Genomic DNA, 22,486 nt, shown 5'->3' on the forward strand with positions numbered 1-22,486 from the left:
CTCCTTCACCCCTGAGCCATATCCCTGCCCCCACCCTTTAAGACACTGTGAAGCTGAAGATGATGTCTGTACATCCTAAAGCGTACAACTCATTTTTTGAAAAATCTCTATACGTCTCTGCCAGGAGTGGTAGCACAAACCTGAAACCCTGACTTTTGGGAAGTTGAAGCAGGATTGGGAGTTGGAGGCTAGCCAGAGGTACATGGTGAAGCCCTGTTTAAGAATAACAAAACTGCTTCTTCTTCTTCTTCTTCTTCTTCTTCTTCTTCTTCTTCTTCTTCTTCTTCTTCTTCTTCTTCTTCTTCTTCTTCTTGAAAACACCAAATGGCAGATGACGTCGGTGCAGCAGGAGGGCCCGGAGGACCTGGGGCCCAGGATTAGGAGGCCGCGGCGGCTTCCGCGGAGGATTTGGCAGCGGCCGTAGGGGCCGTGGTCGTGGTTGAGGCCGTGGTTGTGGTCGAGGCCACGGGGCTCGTGGAGGTAAAGCTGAAGACAAGGAATGGATCCCCGTCACCAAGCTGGGCCGCCTGGTTAAGGACATGAAGATCAAGTCCCTGGAGGAGATCTACCTGTCCTCCCTTCCCATTAAGAAATCCGAGATCATTGACTTTTTCCTGGGCGCATCCCTAAAGGATGAGGTTCTAAAGATCATGCCAGTGCAGAAGCAGACTCGGGCTGGCCAGCGGACCAGGTTCAAGGCTTTTGTCGCTATTGGGGACTACAATGGTCATATTGGTCTTGGTGTTAAGTGCTCCAAGGAAGTAGCCACTGCCATCCGAGGGGCCATCATCTTGGCCAAGCTTTCCATTGTCCCTGTGCGGAGAGACTACTGGGGGAACAAGATTGGCAAGCCCCACACTGTTCCGTGCAAAGTGACAGGCCGCTGTGGCTCTGTGTTGGTGCGTCTCATCCCTGCCCCCAGAGGCACTGGCATCGTCTCTGCTCCTATGCCTAAGAAGTTACTGATGGTGGCCGGTATTGATGACAGCTACACATCAGCCAGGGGCTGCACTGCCACCCTGGGCAACTTTGCCAAGGCCACCTTTGATGCCATCTCCAAGACCTACAGCTACCCGACCCCCGACCTCTGGAAAGAGACTGTGTTCACCAAATCTCCTTATCAGGAATTCACTGACCATCTTGTGAAAACCCACACCAGAGTGTCTGTTCAGAAGACCCAGGCTCCAGCTGTGGCCACCACATAAGGGTTTTTATACAAGAAAAATAAAGTGAATTAAATCTGCTAATAAAAAAAAAGAATAACAAAACCTGTATAATTCTTGATAAATGCCTGCCAGGCTCTCAGCACTCACCTTTGTGTGGTGATATTGTGTTCCCCAAAATATTGTGCACCCTGATAAACTTATCTGGGGTCAGAGAACAGAACAGCCACTAGATATAGAGGCCAGAAAATGGTGGCACACACACCTTTAATCCTATCACATGGGAGGCAGAAATCCATCTGGATCTCTGTGAGTTCAAGGCCACACTGGAAACAGCCAGGCATGGTGACTCACACCTTTAATCCCAGGAAGTGATAGCAGAAAGCAGAAAGGTATATAAGGCGTGAGGACCAGGAACTAGAGCCTGGTTAAGCTTTTAGGCTTTGAGAAGCACATTTCAGCTAAGATCCATTTGGATGAGGACTCAGAGGCTTCCAGTCTGAGGAAACAGGATCAGCTGAGGAACTGGCAAGGTGAGGTAGCTGTGGCTTGTTCTGCTTCTCTGATCTTCCAGCGTTCACCCCAATACCTGGCTCCAGGTGTATTCTTATTTAATAAGACCTGTCAAGATTCGTGCTACACCTTCGTGAGACCCGTGTTGTCTGACTGCTCACATACACAACGTCCTGTCCAGTTGGAAAAGCGGTTGGTGTGACGACATAAAAGATGCACAGCACTGCTGGCAATGTGGATCAGCTGGTAAAGGCACTTGTTGGCAAGCTTATTGCCGGAGATCGAACCCTGGCGCTCACGTGGTGAAGGAGAGAACCCACTCCCTCAAGTTACTCTCTGACCTCCACATGGGTGGCATGGTGCATACACACATGAACAATACATAAATACAAATGCTGCAAAAACATTTATGTATAAAACATATAGCACACAGGCATGCGCACACACACACATACACACATATATACACTGCTTCTACCACGGTGGTCCAGCTGCTGTTCAGACACTGAGGACAGCGTCACCCGTCTCCTGGGGTCTACACCAGCCTCCACCCAGGGCCCTCTCTGCAATCTAAACAAATAACCCGAGTGGTCCTTTTTGAGATAAATTAGATCTTGTCATTCCCCTGCCTCCCATATAGAAAGCTCAGAACACCTGTGCAGTCTAGCCTTCCCACCTCCCCATCCTTGTCTCTACCATCATCTCCCTACTCTACTATGAACTTCCTCCAGTGGCCAAACAAAGACCTGCCTCAGGGCCTTTGCACTGCTGTTCCCCGTCTGGAGCAGTTCCCCCAGAAGTGTCTCCCACTTTCCCACCTTGCAGGGTTCACACCAGCCTCTCCTGAAGCCCCTTGTGCCCAAGTCGACCCTTCCCAGCTTCACTTTCTCATTCAGTATCTGCCACTTTGAGTCACACGAGACCCGTCCTGTCTGATGAGTGTCTCTGGCCGAAACTCAAGCCTAGGAAAATACCTGCACATAACAGACGCTCAGTACCTTCTAGAATGAACCATTGAGGGTTTTGTTGTGATACCAAACACAGCAGCTCTCCTCGGAGTCCTAATGGGCAAAGGAAACACAAACAACAGAACTCATATGTTCAAATACAGAAACGCCCAACGATTTTTAAGTGTCCTTTCAATACCTCCCAATTGCCATGTTTTTTGAAGAAAGTAATTAAGCCTGGAGCTTCAGCTGCAGTGGGTGGTGTTTTTAGTTCAGTCTTTGCCTGTCCAGCCATGCATCTCCCAGGTGCCTATCTTGTCCCTGAGCTGTTTTTATTTTGGAGATGAGGCTTGACATGAGAAGCCACTGCCCCTGTCAGTCAAGGCTGAGACCCACAGCACCAAGTGTCAGTGGAGATGGGACCCTGCGCTGGGAGCTGCTCGGCAGGACATTTTGCATAATTGGAAGGCGAAGCTAACAGCAATAAGGAAAATTAACTTGGATGTCCAACACTTTATGAAGCAAAACCTGGAAATAAATAGAGCAGAGGCGACCAGTGAGCTCAGCCTGTCACTTTTATGAAGGTGACAGAGGAACCTGCCTGGGGAGGGTGTGGTTAAATCAAGGGCCGTGGGTCAGGGCCAGGACATGAAATCAGCTGTCACCTCTCCAGCTCTGCCCCCAGACAAGGCTGTGTTAGAAAAAGCATTGCTATCAGGAGAGTCCACAGCACAGGCAGAGGGGACCTGGGACTGCCAGACACACTGGTGGGGCGCTTTGACACCTCAGTGCTCTGTGGAAGTGTCTTGTGGCAGCTGCTCAACAGCCCCAGGGTGAAGACGGGGACTGTCACTCTCCTGCTTCCTGTGTGTCACATCAGGGCAGATGAGTAAGAGCCAAACTGTGTGTGATGACGCCCGCCTGTGCTCCTGTGGGACCAGGAAGAAGGAGCAGCTTTCAATCTGTGTCCCTGAGTGGGAATGACGGGGAGGGGATAGAGAGAGACCCTCTTCCTGTGGAAGACCCTGTTTGTTCCTGCAGCCTGATCCAGCCTGTTCTTTTCTTATTTGCTTTTTCTGTGACCAGTTCTGCCGTGGCTCAGAGAGGAGGTGAGTAAGAGACGCCCTTCCGGGTGATGCTGCGATGCATGGTGTTGGAAACAGTACAGCAATAGCATGTTTTCTGTTCCGGTGACTTCCAATGTCCCAGGGAGGCAAACAGTGCCGTGCTGAACATCTCTGCTGCTCCGTCATGCGGGCAGAACTGGTCAAAGGTAGGGTTTTAAAAACTGTATTCCTCAAAATTCTGTTTTCTTCTTTAAGTGTAAGAAAAGCTTTCTGCTCAGTGAGATTGCCTTGGAAACTTCTGGGATGTCTGAGCTACACTGTGGGTTTAATCTATCATCCCTCCTTTGCTACAAGACTCCAGGTTAATCTCCACCTGACCTGTTTAGTGTGAACCGCCCCTCTGACATGTTTAGTGTGAACCGTCCCTCTGATGTGCTTAGTGTGAACCATCCCCCCAGTTCCTGTGCTGGTCACTTGGTACCCAGATGCTCTGTCTCGGGGAATTTTGGGTCTAGTTAGAGGATGTGGGTCACTTGTGGATGGGCCTCTATTAGCCCTGCCACCTGCTTCAGCAGGCTTGGGTGCTTCCTGAGCCTCTGGGACAATGGTTCTCAAACTAATGCTGCGACCCTTTAATACCACTCCTTATGTGGTGACCCCAACCATAAAACTATTTTGTTGCTACTGCACAACTGTATTTTTGCTGCTGTTATGAATCATAATGTAAATATCTGCTATGCAGGAAATCTGATATGAGACCCCTGTGAAAGGGTCATTCAGCCCCCAAATGGGTAGTTACCCAAAGATTGAGAACTACTGAACTAGGTATTCATGGCCTGTGACTGACCTGGGGGGTCTAAATTTTTGGGTTCTTTGGCCTGAAAGAGCCCAGAGACACTAGCTGAGAAGAGGGAAATTTAGCCTATGTCTGCTTTTCAGCCAGATTTATCTGCCCTGAGCATAAGTGTGCATCTGCTGCTGCCCTAACTCCCAGAGCCCTACTGACACTGTATCTTTCCCCATCTTTACCACGGGGTTCAGGGAAGCCACAGACTCCAGAAGCAGCACACAGCCCTTGACCTTCCCAGGTTTTCCCAGGGCCTGCCGCACACTCTCTGCTTTCACTCTCAAGGTCCCCTTCTTCCTCTGATGATCTTTTTCCTTCCCAGGAACCCTGAGCTGGAGCAGCCCCTCACTGGAGGAACCCTGAGCTGGGACAACCACGTGCTGGAGCAGCCACATGCTGGAGGAACCCTGAGCTGGGGCAGCCACGTGCTGGAAGATTCTTACAGCTGCTTTTCCTGTCAGGAATGAGCCTGTCAATCTGTGGGTCACAGAGGTGCTCTGAGCCCCATCTGCAGATCAGTTAATCACTAACAAATGAGGGTGAGTTTTCACCCAGCACAGACCACAGGCCCCGTCACAGACACTCTGCCAAGCCATTTTGGAGCTGTAAGCATCTGGCCTGGTTCCAAGCTGAGTCTGTTCTGGCACACAGTAACCATGAGCCTTTGCAAGGCTCTGACTCCTAAGCTGAGAATGGGTTCATGGGGGACCATAAGCCATGAGGAGGACGGACGGACTAAGACTCGGGATGAAGGACTCCAGTTGTCACTGACCTTCATAATGACTTCTGCACCTCCAGAGGTGGGAATCGGGGTTTTCAAAGTGCCTTCTTCATTCGCTGGGCATTTTGCTTGGTGGGAGTGACACTGGTCATTTTGTCTGCCCCCATTTCCACGAGGTTAGTCCCAGGCATGGCAGGGTAGGAGACACCAACACACCAAAGAAGAAAAGCGACAGCTCATTTCTAAGTCCTTTCGTGATTCACTGATGCAGGGATGGGAAGATGTCGAGGAAACCCTGCCCAGCAGTGGCAGGAACTCACCTTCAGACAGACGTGAATTGCCATGACACCAGTCATGATGACTGGGACACCATGTCAGCACCTTCTGGTGCCCACACCCAGGTAAGTGTTAATGACGAGAAGAAGACCACCACCACAATTCGAGCTAAATTTGAAACAAGCTTAATTCTTTTGTTGGGGTTCACCCAAGAGCTGGCCAGCGACTGCCTCCCATTAAAGAGAGCAGCCCCAAATCTGTTACTTGGGCTCCTTTTAAGAAGTCAAATCCAGAGTAATTGTAAAGCAGGTTTACAGAAGAGAGACAATGGGGCGATATGGAAATACAGAAAAAAAAAATCTTAAAAAAAAACAAACCATCATGTGGTTGTAACTAGAGTTTTCCTGCCTGGCCCACAGTCAGGACAAATCTTTGTCACCCGCCAGTCCCACAGCCGCTCAGACCCAAACAAGTAAACACAGAGATTTATATTGTTTACAAACTGTATGGCCATGGCAGGCTTCTTGCTAACTGTTCTTATATCTTAAATTAATCCATTTCTATAAATCTATACCTTGCCACGTGGCTCGTGGCTTACCGGCATCTTCACATGCTGCTTATCATGGCGGCGACTGGCAGTGTCTCCTTCCGCCTTCCTATTCTTTCTTTTCTCCTCTCTGTTAGTCCCGCCTATACTTCCTGCTTAGCCACTGGCCAATCAGTGTTTTATTTATTGACCAATCAGAGCAATTTGACATACAGACCATCCCACAGCATGTGGTCACCATGTGGTCAGGAGGGTCAGGGAGGCCAAGGATATTCTCAAAAACAAGTCAAGGTTATGGGTTGGGGAAGGTCAGGTTCCAGGAAACAGAGAGCAATTCAGCTCTTACAGTAACTAGAAACTTATTTTTAACCATACAGCATAATGGCTCCTGCCTTCAAAATGGAGTCAGGCAGGTTTCTCATAAGTGCTCTCCTTCCCCCACAGTTCATGTGTCAGGGTAAAGTGGAACATGTGACCCACTCTAGCCAACCACCTGGAAAGTCCCCCTGACCTGGAAGTAGATCAGGTGAGCAGACGACAGGAGTTGGTTCAAGCAAGTGAATGTGACTCTTGAGCAGAAGGGCTTGAGTGGTGCCCTGGGGCAGGCGAGGTTGGATGTCCCTTGGCTGAGGGACAGTTTCCTGCTTCCTGTCCTTTACAATGAGCTCATTCCAGTCAGTAGAACCAGAAGAGCATCTGCTGAGGTGTGAGGAGTTCTGGGAAGATGAGAGGTGGGCCTGGCCAGTTGCCTTCCCTGGATGCTGCCATGTGTCCTGTGTTCTCAAGATACTACTGCCATGTGTCCTGTGTTCTCAGGATACTGTTATGTGTCCTGAGGATATTGTTATATGTCCTGTGGTCCCTGGATGCTGTCATGGTCATGGGTGGCAGTCATTTTTCATAAGCAAGAAGCCTCCTCAGAGTGTGACCTTTAAGTTACTAAATTACTCTCGGAGCCAACTACCTTCAGACTTCCTGTGGGGGGTAAATAAGTTTCATAATCACGTTACTTTTTGACAAGATTTTTTAGTTACACTCAGTCTCATAACCAGAGCCCCTGGGAACCTTGCTGCCAGCCCTCCGAGTGACACCCTCCTGAAGATGAGCAGAGCCCAGACAGTGCCCTGGTGGCTCTGTGGAAGCCCCTAAATGCTCCTGCCCGTGAAGCCTTGTCTCTGGCCTGTTCAGTCCCATGATTAGGCAGGAGGTTAGCATGGGACAGAGTGACCAATGGACCCCCCAAAACAGGACATAAGGAACAAAAGGTGGCAGTGGACTCTCTGGCAGGGCCAACTCAGGGACCCACAAACCAGGATATAAAGAGCAATAAGTGGTAGTGGTCGACTCCAGCTGGGTCCAGTTTTAGGGACTTTCCTCCCCAGAGGAGCAGACACTGAGGGCTGTCACCTTTCCCCTAGTGAATTATGCAAATTCAGGGGTACTTGGTTCCTATATATTCTTGCACCTGATACATTTATTTATAACAAACTAAATTCTAGGCTAAATGGAACTTCATGCAAGTATGCCCCTGTCCTGGAAGTGCCCACCCTAAGAGAGGCACAGGCAGGGGACCACAGGGAGAGGAGGAACTGAAGCCCTGTGCCTGCCAGGAACAGGGTCACTGCTGCTGGCCCCGGCCGCTCTTTAGACATTTCGAAGCTGTTCTTGCTTCGCGGCTTGCTCTAACTGGGCCTTTGACTGTTCACTCTACTCCTGTGTCCCATCTGAATTCTCTTTTGAAAGCAGAAGAATGGAGACAGCTGATGGGGTCGAGACCGGAGGAAACCGGAGACCTCCCCACTGCACCACAGCCTGGTCCACCGCCTCCCTCCGGTTCTTTGGGGTTAGCTTTCTTTCTTACATCAAAACTTCTAACTTCTGCCTGACAAAGGACACCGCCCATGAGGAGAAGGTGGGACTGACTGGCTAGTTCCAGCCTAACAAAGGAAAGATTTAAAACGTTGCAAGGCAATAAGAAAAAGATCTGTCAGTCGATAGAAAAGTGGATAAAGAATATGAATGGGTAGTCTTCAAATAAGAAATGCAAACAACCAATAAGCATAAGAAAAGATGAAAATGTGGTTTTTAATTAGACAAGCGAAAATGGCTATTAGATTCGCTTATCAGATTGGCAAGGCAAAGCGTGCCAGGCTGAGAGGAAACAGACGCTCCCAGGGGTCCTAGCTAAACAGGTGCAGACTCTCCGGCAGGCCCTTGGCAGCAGCTACCAAACTATCACAAGAGTGCTTTGCCTTTCACGTAAGTCGGCACCAGGCAGGAAAGAGAAAACTGCTCAGCTCGACAAAGAAGCAACCGAACGCAAGTCCACCCTGACTGACAGAAGGGTGGGGCCAGGAGCAGGTGCTGAGGTAAACCGAGGCAGAGGGACCACACCAGCGACTCTGGTGACTGGGAGACAACGGAGCAAAGTGAGAAAGATGTAGGCGGTCTGGGCTTTGGTGGCTCTGTCTTTCCTGGGTGACCCCAGCAGTCAAGGAAAAGGACAAAGACAGTGTTCTGATGTCACATCCAGGAAGATGGCACAGACACACGTCCCCTGCTCTTGCTATAATACAGCGCAATAGATATGCTGATTGTGAGGGATTATCTGGAGTAGGTTAACTGAGATGGGAAGATCGACTTTGGCTGTGGTTGCCACCATCTCATGACCCGGGGGCCCTGACTGAATAGTAGGAGAAAATGAGCTGTGAGCAAGAGCAATCATCTCTCTCCTGCTTCCTGACTGCAGGTGAGATGTGGCCAGCCCCCTCACACTCCTGCCATCGTGACTCCCCCACCATGATAGACAACACTCTCAATCCATAAGCCAAATAAACCTACCTTTCTTCCTTCCTTCTTTCTGTCTGTCTATCTGTTTGTTTTGCTTTCGAGATAGGGTTTCTCTGTGTGGCCCTGGCTGTTCTGGAACTCGCTCTGTAGACCATGCTGGCCTCGAACTCAGAGATCTGACTGCCTCTGCCTCCCAAGTGCTGGGATTAAAGGCATGCACCACCATACCCAGCTAAACCCATTTCTTAAGTTGCTTTAGTCAGAGTGTTTTGTCACAACAACAAGAAAACTAAGTAATACAAGCTAAGTCCCCTGAAAATGAGGCTCTGGGGAGCGGGGGGCACGAGACAACAATACTCAGAAAGTGAGAAGAAGGCAGGCTGGCAGGGATCTTAGGCAGGAGCCCATATCCAAGCAAGGCCTAAAACTACTAGATAATACCATGTGCTTATGGTCAACACACAGAAGGCCACGGTCCTGTGCACCCACTCCAGGAAAGCCCAAGGAAGGAACCTGGACTTCTCTCTCTACCTTGTAGCAGCAAAGCACCCAAGAAGCCACCAGGATGATGGCAGGGAGATCGGGTGGGGAGCCAGGTGGGTATCCTGGCTGTGTATCAACTGAGGCCAGGAATGGAGTCCTAAGGAAGCACACCTGACCCTCCCGCCATCAGCTATCCACAGAGACACAGACGAAGCTGAGTCCCCAGTTCTGCTCCACAGCACTCAGGGACTCCTGGCCCTCAGTGGAGCCACAGGAGAAACCAGGACCTCATCCCGGCAATGCCTGGGCATTGTCACCCTTCTCCACAGCATGACACAGAAGGAGTAACAACACTAGAGGTCTCCCGTGAGCCCCAGGCCCTGCCCCAGCCCAACGTCTATCACATGAAGGAAACATTGAAAACAATTCATCTTTCCAAGCACCAGGAAAACAGGAGCATGCATGGAAACAACCCTCCAAAGAGGCCAACACAAACACAGGCATCACGTGATCTCACCAATCCTTCCATCAGCATCGGCCACACTGGAATTAAATGACAGAGTAGTCTCTCTCAGCAAAGAAATGGGAAGTTCAGCAAGAAATAGAAAGCACAGTACTAGGGAGATAGCTGAGCTGACAAATTACCTTCATACAAGCATGAGGACCCGAGTTTGGGTCCCACCATCTATGTTACTGGGTAGAGAGTGCTCCCAAGGGGCCCAGGCAGTGTGGACAACATCTGCTTCACTTCTGCAGCACCCACGACTCTCTAGAGAGTCTCCTTCTTAGTCTCCTCTGTCCCCATCACTAGACATCCCTAAGTTCTCTCCGCCTGTAACCGCCTCTCAGCACATCCACTCAGGAAGAGGATGGTTTCCTGTCTTCCTTGGCAACACCCTGGGGAAGCACTGCTTCCGTCTCTGCCCCAGAGCTGGACCTGGAGATTTCCCACATACTCTTTGTCCTGGGGCCTCTGTCCTGAGTCTAGGATTCCACAGTGTTCTCTTCTCTGTCTCATTTAGGACAACTTCTCCTCCCACGGCTTACTGAGAAAGGCCTCTGCCCCTCTTCAGGTCTGCAGTGAACACACCCCCCCCCCCCCCCCCCCGACCTCCAGCAGGCTCTGCAGTCTACTAAGAAGCATGAGCTTTGCTCACTTCCGGCTTCCGGCTTGTCCTGTCAGCTCTGGTCCTGGTTTGAGCCCAGCTCCTTCTCTCTAGAGCTGCCAGCATTTTTCCAGTTCCCCCAGATCCTCATGAGATCATGGTGACATTCCCAGAGCTGCATCTTTCAATTTTAATTATTTAAGGATTTTAAGGCACCCAGAATGTGCATCCCCCTGTGAGTGATGTAATGAAACTTAGTTACAAAATTCCAAAACTGGCAGGAAGGAAGAGCCACCCATGCTATCCCACTGTTTGCTGAAAGAGAAGTCAAGTGAAGAGAAGTCCGCATGGCAGGGTCACCGTCCTGGATGGGACTCGGGACCTAGGACCACTGTGCTGAGAGCTCTCTCAATGCTCCTCCAACCCCAGCAGGCTCCCAGGAGACTCTCAGAACCCTGGGTCTGTCACCTGCACAGTGTGAGGTAGGCCAGGCCAGCACTACCCGGGCACTGAGGTTTCTGCCTGAGCTGACCTCACTGGAGCAGCCCTGGGGACCTGGAAGCAGAGCCAGCCCCTCAACTGTCACAGAAGGAGCTCACAGCCCCCACAGGCCTTGCACCCCTTCTGCCTGGGAACACCCCTGTTTTCCCTTCACTGCCGAGGACAGGGAGCCCTCCAGCAGCCCGGAGCCAGGACCAACTGACTGCTGCCATCTCTGAAACCACAGCCTCCCTGGGACAGACTGCCATGTGCCTTCTGTGTTCAGCAGGAGTTGGCCCCAGCAGGGCCTCAGGAGCCGGGTGTCCTAGGTGACCTGGAGTCCTCAGATCCATCGGCAACATCAGCTGCTTCTCCTGCAGCCTCAGGCCTGGCTTGAACTTTCTTTCCTTGAGCTGCAGAGCTGAGTAAACACAGTGTGTGTGGATGGATCCCTGATCCAGTTAGTCTGAGCACCATTTGCCAAGATCTACAGAGCTAAGATGCAGGAGAGCCAGGACCTCTACCAGGACGACTGGATAGAGCAGAGGTCGCTCACTGAAGATATTTATTTTACAATTTCTTACATTGTATTAACCACCTGGTTGCTGAGCTCTGGGCTCACACCCTTTGCCCTCCGTGGGATAGGCTATTGTCACTCAAAGACAGGTCTGGAGCTTTCTAAACATGCAGATTGTCAGGGCTGGGGAGATGGCTCAGTTGGTACAATCAAACACTGGGACCTGAGTTCGAACCCCAGCACCCACATAAAAGCCAAGTGGAGCGGTGCATGCCTATGATCCCACCACTGGGAAGGTGGAAGCAAGAAGACCCAGGGCCTTGCCGTCCAGGCGGAGTAGTCGATCACTGAGCTCAGGTTTCAGTGAGAGACCCAGGGCCTCTCTGTACAGGTAGCATAGTCGATCACTGAGCTCCATTTTCAGTGAGAGACCCAGGGCCTTTCCGTCTAGACAGTGTAGTCAATCGGTGAGGTCTCAAAAAATAAGGAAGAAAGAGATTAGAGAAGATACTTGATGTCAACCTCTGATCTTAAAAAAAAAAGTTACCACTTTCACAATCAAAGGGTTTTTTGATTCCTTAAAATTATTTAGCCTGGATATTGTATTATTTATGTCAAATAATTTGACTCTCTATATAATAGTACTATAGCCAAAGCTAATTTTTATTGCTGATTCAGGTATTCATGTTTAAATTTCCCATATACACATGACACATGCATGCACAAACACACATACCCATATATGCATGCCACACACACACCATATGTGTACACACAGAACATATATACACCAAAAACACACAGAGAGAACACATACACACCGATGCACACACACACATACATACATACCCCCCACACACACTTACATACATACATACCACACACACACACCCTTTCTATTCATTTATTACACATCATCTCATTGACAACCCTTTCTCCTTCTGCCAAAAAGCTCCATTTACTGTTTATTTATGCAAATCTGCTGGCTATGAATGTTCTAGTTTTGCTAATATGAAAGCATTTATTTCTAATTCGCTCTCAGATGAGATTGGAGGAGAGTTGCGGGTGGGTGTGCTTATGGAGCCCGAAGGTCAGTCATGGGTCTCATTCTTCAAAGCGTCTCAGGCTGTCTGAGATCTTGGTCAGCAAGTCCTGGCAGCCTAAGGCACTCTCCATTGCTTTCAAATAGGTCCTCTCTCCCCCACCCCAGCATGGTTATAATTATCCTGTCAGTCTTCCTTGGAGATGTGACTCTTTTTCAAAGCCGCCATCACGCCTAGCTCAAACACTAAATCCCCTCATTATTAGAGACTCCTGGAAGCACACAATGGGGACCCCCCAGGAAGCTAGCCTTGGAGCAGTGGTTCTCAACCTTCCTAATGCTGCAGTCCTTTAATACGGTTCCCATGTTGTGGTGACCCCCAACCATGAAATAATTTTCATTGCTACTTCATAACTGTCATTTTGCTACTGTTTTAAATCATAATGTAAATATCTGTGTTTTCGAATGGTCTACGGTGACCCCTGTGAAAGGGTCACTTTACCCCCCCCCAAAGGGGTAGAGACTCATGGGTTGAGAACTGCTGCCTTAGACCTTTGTTGAGCCTCCAGATTTTCAGCATGCGAGCTGTATGATTGCATAGTGTTTTAAACTCGGGCACCTAATTGCTTTTGAAACGATGCTTGAAAAGTGCAGAAGAATGCCAGAGTGTAGCTCGGGTGGTAGAATGCTCACCTAATGCGCAGGCCCTGAGTTCCAAAAAAAAAGAGAATCAGAAGCTCATGACCATGTTAGGCCACATAGTAAGTTTGAGGCCAGTTCAGGCCAGAGACCCTGTCTCAAAAAGAAAGGAAGGGTGGAAAGGAGGAAGGGAGGTACAGGGGGAGAGAGGAAAGAAGGAGAGAGAAAGAAAAAGAAAACTGGATTATTAAGGAACGTAGCAGAGATGTTAAAGCATACACTCTGAATCAGACATGCTGAATTCAAATCCTACCATTGCTCCCACCCAGCAGGCAGCCCTTTGTAAGTTATCTGGCATGCCTTGGCCAGAGTTTCCCCATCTGTAAAGTGGGAACGGTGAGGTCGCCTGTCCCATAGGACAGTTGAGAAAATCTGACAGTTATGTCCATATGAGACACAGACTTTGCTCTCACATGCCTGGAAAAGCATTTGTTCAATACAAACCAGTTGGCAACACAGGATCCTCCTTCAACCTGATTCAGCCCACAGTCAACATGTCTAAATGTCCATCTGGTCAACCTGCCTTATGCTGCTTGTGAAGTGCAGAAGTGGGTGGGGCCTGCTCAGGCACACAGGCAGCCTGGTGGATGTGAGGAGGCAGGCAGAAGGTGGAAGCTCCCTCTGATTATAGAGAATGTTGCTGTAATTGGCTCCCAGCTCTGACTTCCCCATAGTCATTAGCAAAGCCCCTCATGCTCTGCCCGTGAGGGGAGAGGACATCCTGACATACCATCCCTCATCTAAATGTTTAATAATGCCCCATCCTCAGCTCATAGGGTAACCAAACCCAAGCCAGCGGATCCTCAAAGCCACAGACTAACGAGGCCATGAAAGGGAAGCTGTTTCTGTAATGAAAATTTCATCAATGCAGACTTCACATTGAATACCAGGGTCTCAGCATGAGGACAGCATCAGAGTGGGCGCTGTTGTGACATTGACCTTCATCCCTGGAGACAAGAGCAGAGTCAGGCAGCTTCGATCTTCTGTGACAACACAGCCACAGGGAAGGAGGCTCTGGGGTGGGGGAGTCAGCGAGGCCCCACCCTGTTCCTTCTGAAGGGGTCTCTGCTGTTTGCGTCTTGGCCCCTCCCCCTGTCCTGTCTGCTCCTCCTGGGTGCCCCCACCCTCCATAAGGAGACCTGGGTTCTTGCTGCTGATCAAATCGCTAGGCATCCTCCCTGCCTACACAATTGTCCACAATCTCCTTTCTATCTGAATTCATTATTTTTGTCATGGCTGTGACAAAATGCCTGAGGAGACGCAGTTAAGGGCAGAGAAGGTTTTATTTGGCAGTTAAAAGGGGATGGTGGAGAAGGCATGTAGAAGTGTGAAGCTGCTGCTCCCATTGTGTCCACTCAGTCCCTACCTTAGGGCATCTCCCCCTCTGTCTTAGAAAGGGTACCATCCTGTTCTCACACGTAAGGCCCTCACCGCTTCCCTGGTGAAGAGTGTAATATGCACGGCCATATCTTTCCTGTGATCTGCACGCCCAAGGACTGGTTTGTTCCTCCAAGGAGAAAAAGTGTAAACTGATGACGGGCCTGTCATTTGTATATTTCAAGGTCACTGGGAGAAGGAGAGGTGAACGATTTTTCTCTTTAAGCATACTCTTAGTTCCCGGTAGCAAGTGGTGAGACATTATAACTGGAGGAGAAGGAAAATCACCCGCTTTTACAAAAGTCTGTAAACAATAAGAGCACACAGAGTGTGTTTATGGATTCTGAGTCTCACCAACTGGAAACAACACAGGAGGAACATTGTCAAGTGGCGCGGAATCCTTGAAGCGTCTTGTTCAGCTGGCTCTAGATGAGGGACCCCATGGACTTAAAGCCAGTCTTGAAAAAAGACATAAAAGCTGGCCTAGGCTTAACTTTGGATCTCACAGTAACGGAGAAAGGATTTGGAGGGTTTTCACTCACTTGTTTGTTTGTTAAGACCAAGACTGTGTGGTGGTGCACACCTGTCCCAGTCCAGGAGAGCCTGAGGCAGGAGGATTGGGAATTCAAGGCCAGACTCTGCTACAGATGCAGTCTTTGTCTCAAAAAAAAAAAAAAAAAACCCAAACAATAGAGTCTAGACAAAACAATATCCATGTTCAAGTCCCAAACAATGCCATTTCTGTGTCTTTTGCCAAATAGTAATAACTAAACACATAATGTTTACTATATGCATATTATATTAATAACCATATGCACAGTATTTATTTTTTTGTCTTCTAGGACACGATGAATGAGGATGAGACTAATAACTTGCAGGTGTGGTCCAGCTTCTGGAGTCTCCATAGTCACAGTGGGGCATTAATACAGATTTCTGCAAAGTCAGATGGTTGTCTACCTCACCGTCATCCAGACTACAGTCCAGAGTCAGCATCCAGACTACAGTCTGCAGACATGAGAGCACCCCCAAGACGAGGCACTCTCAGTCCCAGTGAAGAGACAGTGTTTTGTTCTGAGCAGAGCAGATGTTCTCTGTGGGGACTTCATGCTGGACTCTTTCATTAGCATCAGTGGACACATCTCAGACCTTTACTGAAGTAATCATCGTTGTAATCGATCCATCCTGATTACAACTGACAGACAAAATAAAAATTACTAGGAAGAAAGGATGGAAGGAAGAACCGGTATTTTGTGTGGTTAAGAAGTCCGAAGGTAAGGCACAGAAGGACCCAGGCATTCAAAAGACAGTATCAAGAAGCAAACCCTCCCCACCCCTCCCACCCCCCAGCCCTGCCCTCAGTGGTTCCCCCTCACAGGTTAGTTCGTCTGGTCTTGTACCTGTTTGCATTTTCAGGAGCCCTGGGAGAAAGGCATTTTTTTCCTACCCCAGAGTTTAAACCTAAGTCCCAAATATGAGTCCTACACGTTTGTCCCTAACCCAGTCTCTGAAGCCAAGGGTATGGCATCTGCCAAGGGCTCAAGCTCTCAGCTGTTGTTGAGAGAAAACCCAAATTCAAACTCTCGAAACACACGGTCTAGAAGGAGGAGGGAGGAGAGACAGCCGACCAGGTTCCATGTGCCCTTTGATGTCCTAGCCTTGGAGGTGACGTGGGCCACACAGATTTAAGGAAAGAAGACACATGCCCCTTTCACGGGCCACATATCAAAAGCCATTCTCTAAAATCACAGTCCGTGGTGGTCAGCTCAGAGCACGTCCTGATTGGCTCTTCGGTTTGCTCCCTTTCAGGCAGGATTTGTACTGGTTCACGATCTCCGCAGACATCCTGGCAGGAAAGGCGTGGTGGGACCCGTCTCCGGTGGGACCCTCGAGGCTCCTCACACGCGGCTGGTTCAGATGGAGATGAGTTCTAGGCTGAGAACTCTTTGCTTCTGCTTTGTCATTTGGAAAGCGAAGGAACCCACGGGGGCCGAGCTCCGGCAACCCACGTGCCCTCTGTTTTTCTTCCCAGGGCTGCTGCCCCGCTCATCATGGATTCCCCAGACATTCAAATCCTCTGGACCCGGCGCCATTTGGAAGAGCTTTTTAATTACTTTTAACTCTCTCAATTTTCTGATCCAACAGCATGTGTGGAAGAAAGGTGAGAATACCCCCCTCTTTTTACTGGGCTTCATAATCCCCCCATTCCCACTCAGCTGGCTCTGGTTTCACTCAAATCCTCCTGCATCTGAGCGGGCCCCATTAAAAGGAAGTTCCCTAGGAGACTGGATTGGCTGTCTGGGTTGTGAGTCACTCTGTCCCTACCCACCTCAACCATGTGACATCAGCACTGGAGGTCAAACCGCACACTGGTTTCTTTCAAAGCCCTGGCCGGTGACAGGGGTCATTCCGGGGGCCCTGGTTTTTCTCTCTTTTCTGAAAGATTCAGTCAATGACGTTTTCACCCTCAGGGACGATGAGCTTACTTGAAATCTCTGCTGACTTAGAAATGACTTTAAAAACACCCTTTGGTGGATTTAGCATGTCTTATTCAGGAGAAACAATTTTTCGTAAGTTAGTGATCATGTTATCACCACCCCACCCCACCCCACTCCCATCACAAAGACCCCAAGAATTCCCAAGTGGACAGCTAAGGACAGATATATGGTCACTGTGCTAGTTAGACTACACCACAGCCTCTGAATGGCCCTGTGGGTTGAGAGGGTCAACAGTCTTCACGTCAACAAGATGAAGCGTATTGTCCGTGTGAAGGAGAAGGCGCATCCTCCGTGTGAACCCGGCTTGTTCTTAGTCTAGAGACCCTCTGAGTGCATGTGGTGTCTTCACCCATTTTGCCCTCCTAATTTCCTCTGAGGAAGGGCCTGTTCTTATCCACCACAAGCACCTACAGAGAAACTGAGTCCCAGAAATCGCATGTCACTGGCCAGAGTGTAACCTCACCTTGAGCTCCCGCCATGCAACTCCGAACAGAACGGGACTGAATGAAATGGAGAAGGCAAGCCAGACACCAGCATTCACTTCTATCTGCTCTCTGACTGCAGATGCAACGTGACCAGCCACCTCACACCCCACTGCCGCCATGCCTTCCCACAGTGATGGCTGCATCCTCACACCCCACTGCCGCCATGCCCTCCCACAGTGACGGCTGCATCCTCACATCCTGCCACCATGCCTTCCCACAGTGATGGCTGCATCCTCACACACCGCCGCTGCCATGCCCTCCCCAGGGTGATGGCTGCATCCTCACACCCCACCGCTGCCATGCCCTCCTCAGGGTGATGGCTGCATCCTCACACCCTGCCACCATGCCTTCCCACGGTGATGGCTGCATCCTCACACCCTGCCACCATGCCTTCCCACGGTGATGGCTGCATCCTCACACATCGCTGCCGCCATGCCCTCCCCAGGGTGATGGCTGCATCCTCACACCCCGCCGCTGCCATGCCCTCCCCAGGGTGATAGGCTGCATCCTCACACCCTGCCGCTGCCATGCCCTCCCCAGGGTGATGGCTGCATCCTCAAGCCCTTCCTTCCTTATGAATCTTCTTATCAGGTGTTTTTGTCACAGCAATGAGAAAATTAACCAACACCACATGCGGCTGACATGGTTACCCTGAAACCAAGCAAGACCAAGGACAGAAGGCCCAGCTTGGAACTCATAGATACTTCTGGGAGGAAAATGGTGGCCATGGGCCTGTGAGGAGGGCTCTGGACACTCAGTCCATGCCATATGTTCTTAGAGTTCAGGAAGGAGATCCAAAAGCTGCCTCAAAACTTTTGCCTTATTCATGCTTTTTGTGTGCTAATTTACTTAAATTTTTTCTTTGACTTTTTTTTTACATAAAAAAAGTCTTCAAACAGAAAACTTGACTACCATCTGTGCAAACTAAGACTAATATGTCACAGTGGACGGGCAATGTGCTTCAGAGAATGTTGATTAAAAAAAGATGTGGGGTAAAGTAATCCATGCTAATGGTTATAAAATATGCTTTCTACATTTTAATATCATCTGGCTATAATTTTAACTCCTGAGTTATTTTTAAGTACTGACTTAAAGTCTTGGTGCTGGGGATGGCACCCAGGGGATGGTATCCAGGACCTTAAACTCGGCTAGGCAAGATCCCCTAAGCTACACCCCTACTCTTAGGGGTTTTTGAGACTAAGACTCACTATGTAGCCCAGGCTGGCCCGAACTCATGGTCCTATGCCTCTGTCTCTCAAACACCGGTAGTGCAAGGTAGTGTACCCTCATGCTCATCTTCCTAAAATTTTAATTTAAAAGATTTAACCTGCTGGAAACACCCAAATACAGACCAGCCCTCCTGACAAACGGATGTGGTACTCACATCTCTGCTGGGTTCTTGTTGATGGGTGCCTCAGGCATGGTGCCCACAACATGTCTAGGAGAGCATGCTGCTTTCTGGGACGTCACCACAAGGCTCATTTATGACTATATTTGGGAAAAATCACTTCCTGGTTGAAGACACATATGGGCATGGGGGTCTGTGGTCTAACAGATCATTGGTCCTGATGGTGCATTGTGTGATACATTTGTAGGCTGACCCCTTCTACCTGGGCCCCCACAGGGCAGAACGGACATCCTGCCCACTCACTGTGAGGTTGCTTTGACCAGTGGGAAGACTCAGAACAGGAGAGCAGTGTGTCTACACCACAGCAGGACCTTGGGATCAGGCCTGCACGGATGTGCATCCTGGCCGCTGCAGCTCCTCCAGACAGGACCTGGGCACGGCTGAGAGCCCGAGTGAGCCCACCCCATTGCTGGAGCTGAGCCCAGCCGCTCTCCACCCCAGGCACAGCGGACCAGTCAAGGCCAGTGAGGATCTGCTGGCCCACAGCGTGCACTAAAGACCCTGGAGTGTGACAGTAAGTGCTTGTTGTTCTTGTCATTCCAGGCTGGTCTGTGACATCAGCACAGTGACAAAACCAAATACGAGCTCCTCACTCAGATTCTCACCCTTTTCTTGTCTAATGGAAGACTGGCTGGCTCCCAGGAACAGACAAGTGCTGAGTCAGGGGAGTGCGGCGAAGATTTCCTCTGGCTATCAAAAGGAGAGATCGGTGCTGGGGAGATGGCTCACTGGGTAAGGGGCTTGTGGGCAAGCCTGGTGAGCCGAGTTTAATCCCCAGAGCACACACAATAGGAGAGAACTGGCTACCAAAAGTTGTCCTCGACCCTTCTCTCTCATTGCTATGCCACTGACACATGCACACACACACACACACACACACACACACACACACACACACACACGCACACGCACACGCACACGCACACGCACACACACACACACACAGAGATACCAAATGAAATTTTCTTTTTAAAAAACAAAGGGGTGGGGTGTGGAGAAAATAAATACAAAGAAAAAAATGAAAATGAAAAAAGAGAAACCACAGATGTGTTCGTTATTTAACTTGTTGCTGTGACCTGACGAGCAGTTACTTGAGAATGGAAGGGTTATTTTAGCTCACAGTGTGAGTGGGTGCCATCTACCATGGCAGGGAAGGCATGATGGCCCTATCACAAGGCAGTAGGTGGATTGCTTATACAGTTAGAAAGCAGGAAGTGGGGCCAAGGTATAATCTTCAGACCCACCCTAAAGCAACCCACTTCCTCCAACCAGGCTCTCCCTCCTGAACATTCCGCCCTGTCCCAAAACAGTGCCTCCAACTGGAGACCAAATGTTCAGACATCCAAGCCATTCAAATTGCGGCAACGAGTCTTTCTGGGTTTCTTAGCTATTTGGGTCTACATCAAAGCCATCCACTCAAGTCCACAGACCACGTCCCTTGAGGCAGACAGTGTCCAGCAGCCTGCCCCTAGGTGGACGACCCACATCAGAGAAGACGGAGGAAGGGCAGGGTCCTCCTGCTCACTCCTTCCATCTCCCTGCTCTTAGATTTCAGAATAAATAACTCATGAACACTTTCATCTGGGTTGCCTGAGACGAGGTGGAGAGGAGGGTGGAAAGAAAATATCGACCAGACACCGTTAGTTCGCACGGCTTCTCTTCTGCGGAGGCTGCAAGGAGGGCCCTGACCGTGAAGTCAGAGGAATACTAAATACAGCTGCATCCTCTGGCGTCAGAATGATTTCCCAAATAACCCCAAAGGAAATGAATCTTCGATGACACATTTTCTGATTGGCAGCTCCTACCTCCAGTTTCCAGCTAATTTCCATTCTAGAATTTTCTCTCTCTCTCCCTCTTTTCCTTCCCTGTGGCAAGGTGTGCTTGCTGCTCACCTTCCCCCATGCTGAGTTGTCTCTTTTGCATTGGGCAGTTAATTTTAAAGCCAGAATCGATGAGTTCTTCCTTGCTGAGTCACTGCAAAGGGAGCAGCCACGTTTTCAGCTTACCGGGGACAGAGGCTGGTGGCTGTAACTAGGAGAAAGGTACTCAGCACACCCCTGCGAGGCTGACAGCACACAGACTTGTGATTCAGTGGTCTTGGGTCAACTTTCTCCTGTGTAGCTTTCTCTGAGAGCAGAGACTGAGCATTTCTGGCCACCTTTCAAAATCTGGAGGAGCCAAAAAACACTTAACACGTGTCCTGGGAACATTTCGGGGAGTTTGGAAGAAACACAAGGAAAAAAATCTCTCTCCTTGGGGCGCTTGTATGATTTAGACACAGACAAGATTTTGAAACGTGGGAAAGATGTGGTATCCTGGGCCAGATGAACATGTTGAAGTTTCAGATTCCTCTGTACGAGCTCCAGTCGTAAATTACGCGTTCTAATGAAGTATCCTAGCTTCCCCCATGGAGGCCATGAATCCACTCTCATCTACAGAAGTCTCAGCAGCATCTACTGATGGGGGTAAGAACCCCGGAGAACGTCTAATTGACAACTTCACGACTCTAGGAAGCCAAGGAAGAAAGATGGAGAATTAGAGAGACGAAGAGCTGGGCTGGAGAGACGGTTCGGGGTTAAAGAGCACTTGTTACCATTGCAGAGGACCTGGGTTCGGTTCCCAGCCTCCGTCTGTGACTTCGGTCCATCGAGGATCTAACGCCATCTTCTGACCTCTTCAGGCCCCAGGTACACACGAGGTGCACACATACACATTCGGACAAAGCACTTGTACACATAAAACAATAGAAATAAATCTAAAGAGAGAGAAGGAAGGAAAACCTTTGCTCTGTGGGAATCACAGTGTTCTGTTCCAATGCCGCACCGATCAACATTGAGAAGGCTGGCAACACGGTGTGGAAGAGTTTCCTAAAGTCACAAACAGGAAGGGAGAATGTATTGAGACATATAGCAAGGGTCGGCAGGTGAGTCCCAGAGCTGGGCTGGAGAGACGGCTTCCAGAGGGCAGGTCTGCTAATATTCTTTGAAGGGGAAAGTACTTGGTCCTAGAGGAACATTGAAGGGAGAATGCCAGTTTTCCCTCCCTCCGTAGGAATGTTAAGGGATCGTATCAATCTTAACACCAGTCACCCGAGGACGTCCTTACATGTCCATCAGCCATAAAACTTGTTTGTGAAACTGAGCAAGGTCATGGAAGCTCAGGCCCAAATGAATGTTCTTTGTTTTAAGGCTCCTCACACGAGGACCAGGTTTCCTCAGACAACAATGTTCTCCATGAGCCAACAAGTGAAATGTGATAAATGTCTGGTGTCAAAACCAAGAGTGACTCGAATATAAACTTGAGCTCAGCTTTCAGTCTGCCCCTGGCCACGAGGAGCTGCCTGCAGCTGGCCAGTTCCTAATTGTCTGACGTGATTTGTGACCCCACAGAGGGAAGCCTGTGGGGATACGGTAATGCTGAGCTTTGGATGAACCACAGGCTCCTGGACGTTCTCCACACTGAGTGGATCAGAGCAGAGATCCCTATCACACTGTGGAAACAAATAATAAATGCTCCACAGCTG

General features: G+C 49.6%; 1 pseudogene; it reads left to right on the forward strand.

The window, feature by feature from the left end:
* Positions 1-324: 324 nt before the first annotated feature.
* Positions 325-1,229, forward strand: LOC128101303 (40S ribosomal protein S2-like; annotated as a pseudogene).
* Positions 1,230-22,486: the final 21,257 nt, after the last annotated feature.

This window comes from Peromyscus californicus, unplaced genomic scaffold (assembly GCF_007827085.1).
Source record: "Peromyscus californicus insignis strain IS unplaced genomic scaffold, ASM782708v3 Scaffold_7__1_contigs__length_154581171, whole genome shotgun sequence".
Classification (NCBI taxonomy): domain Eukaryota; kingdom Metazoa; phylum Chordata; class Mammalia; order Rodentia; family Cricetidae; genus Peromyscus; species Peromyscus californicus.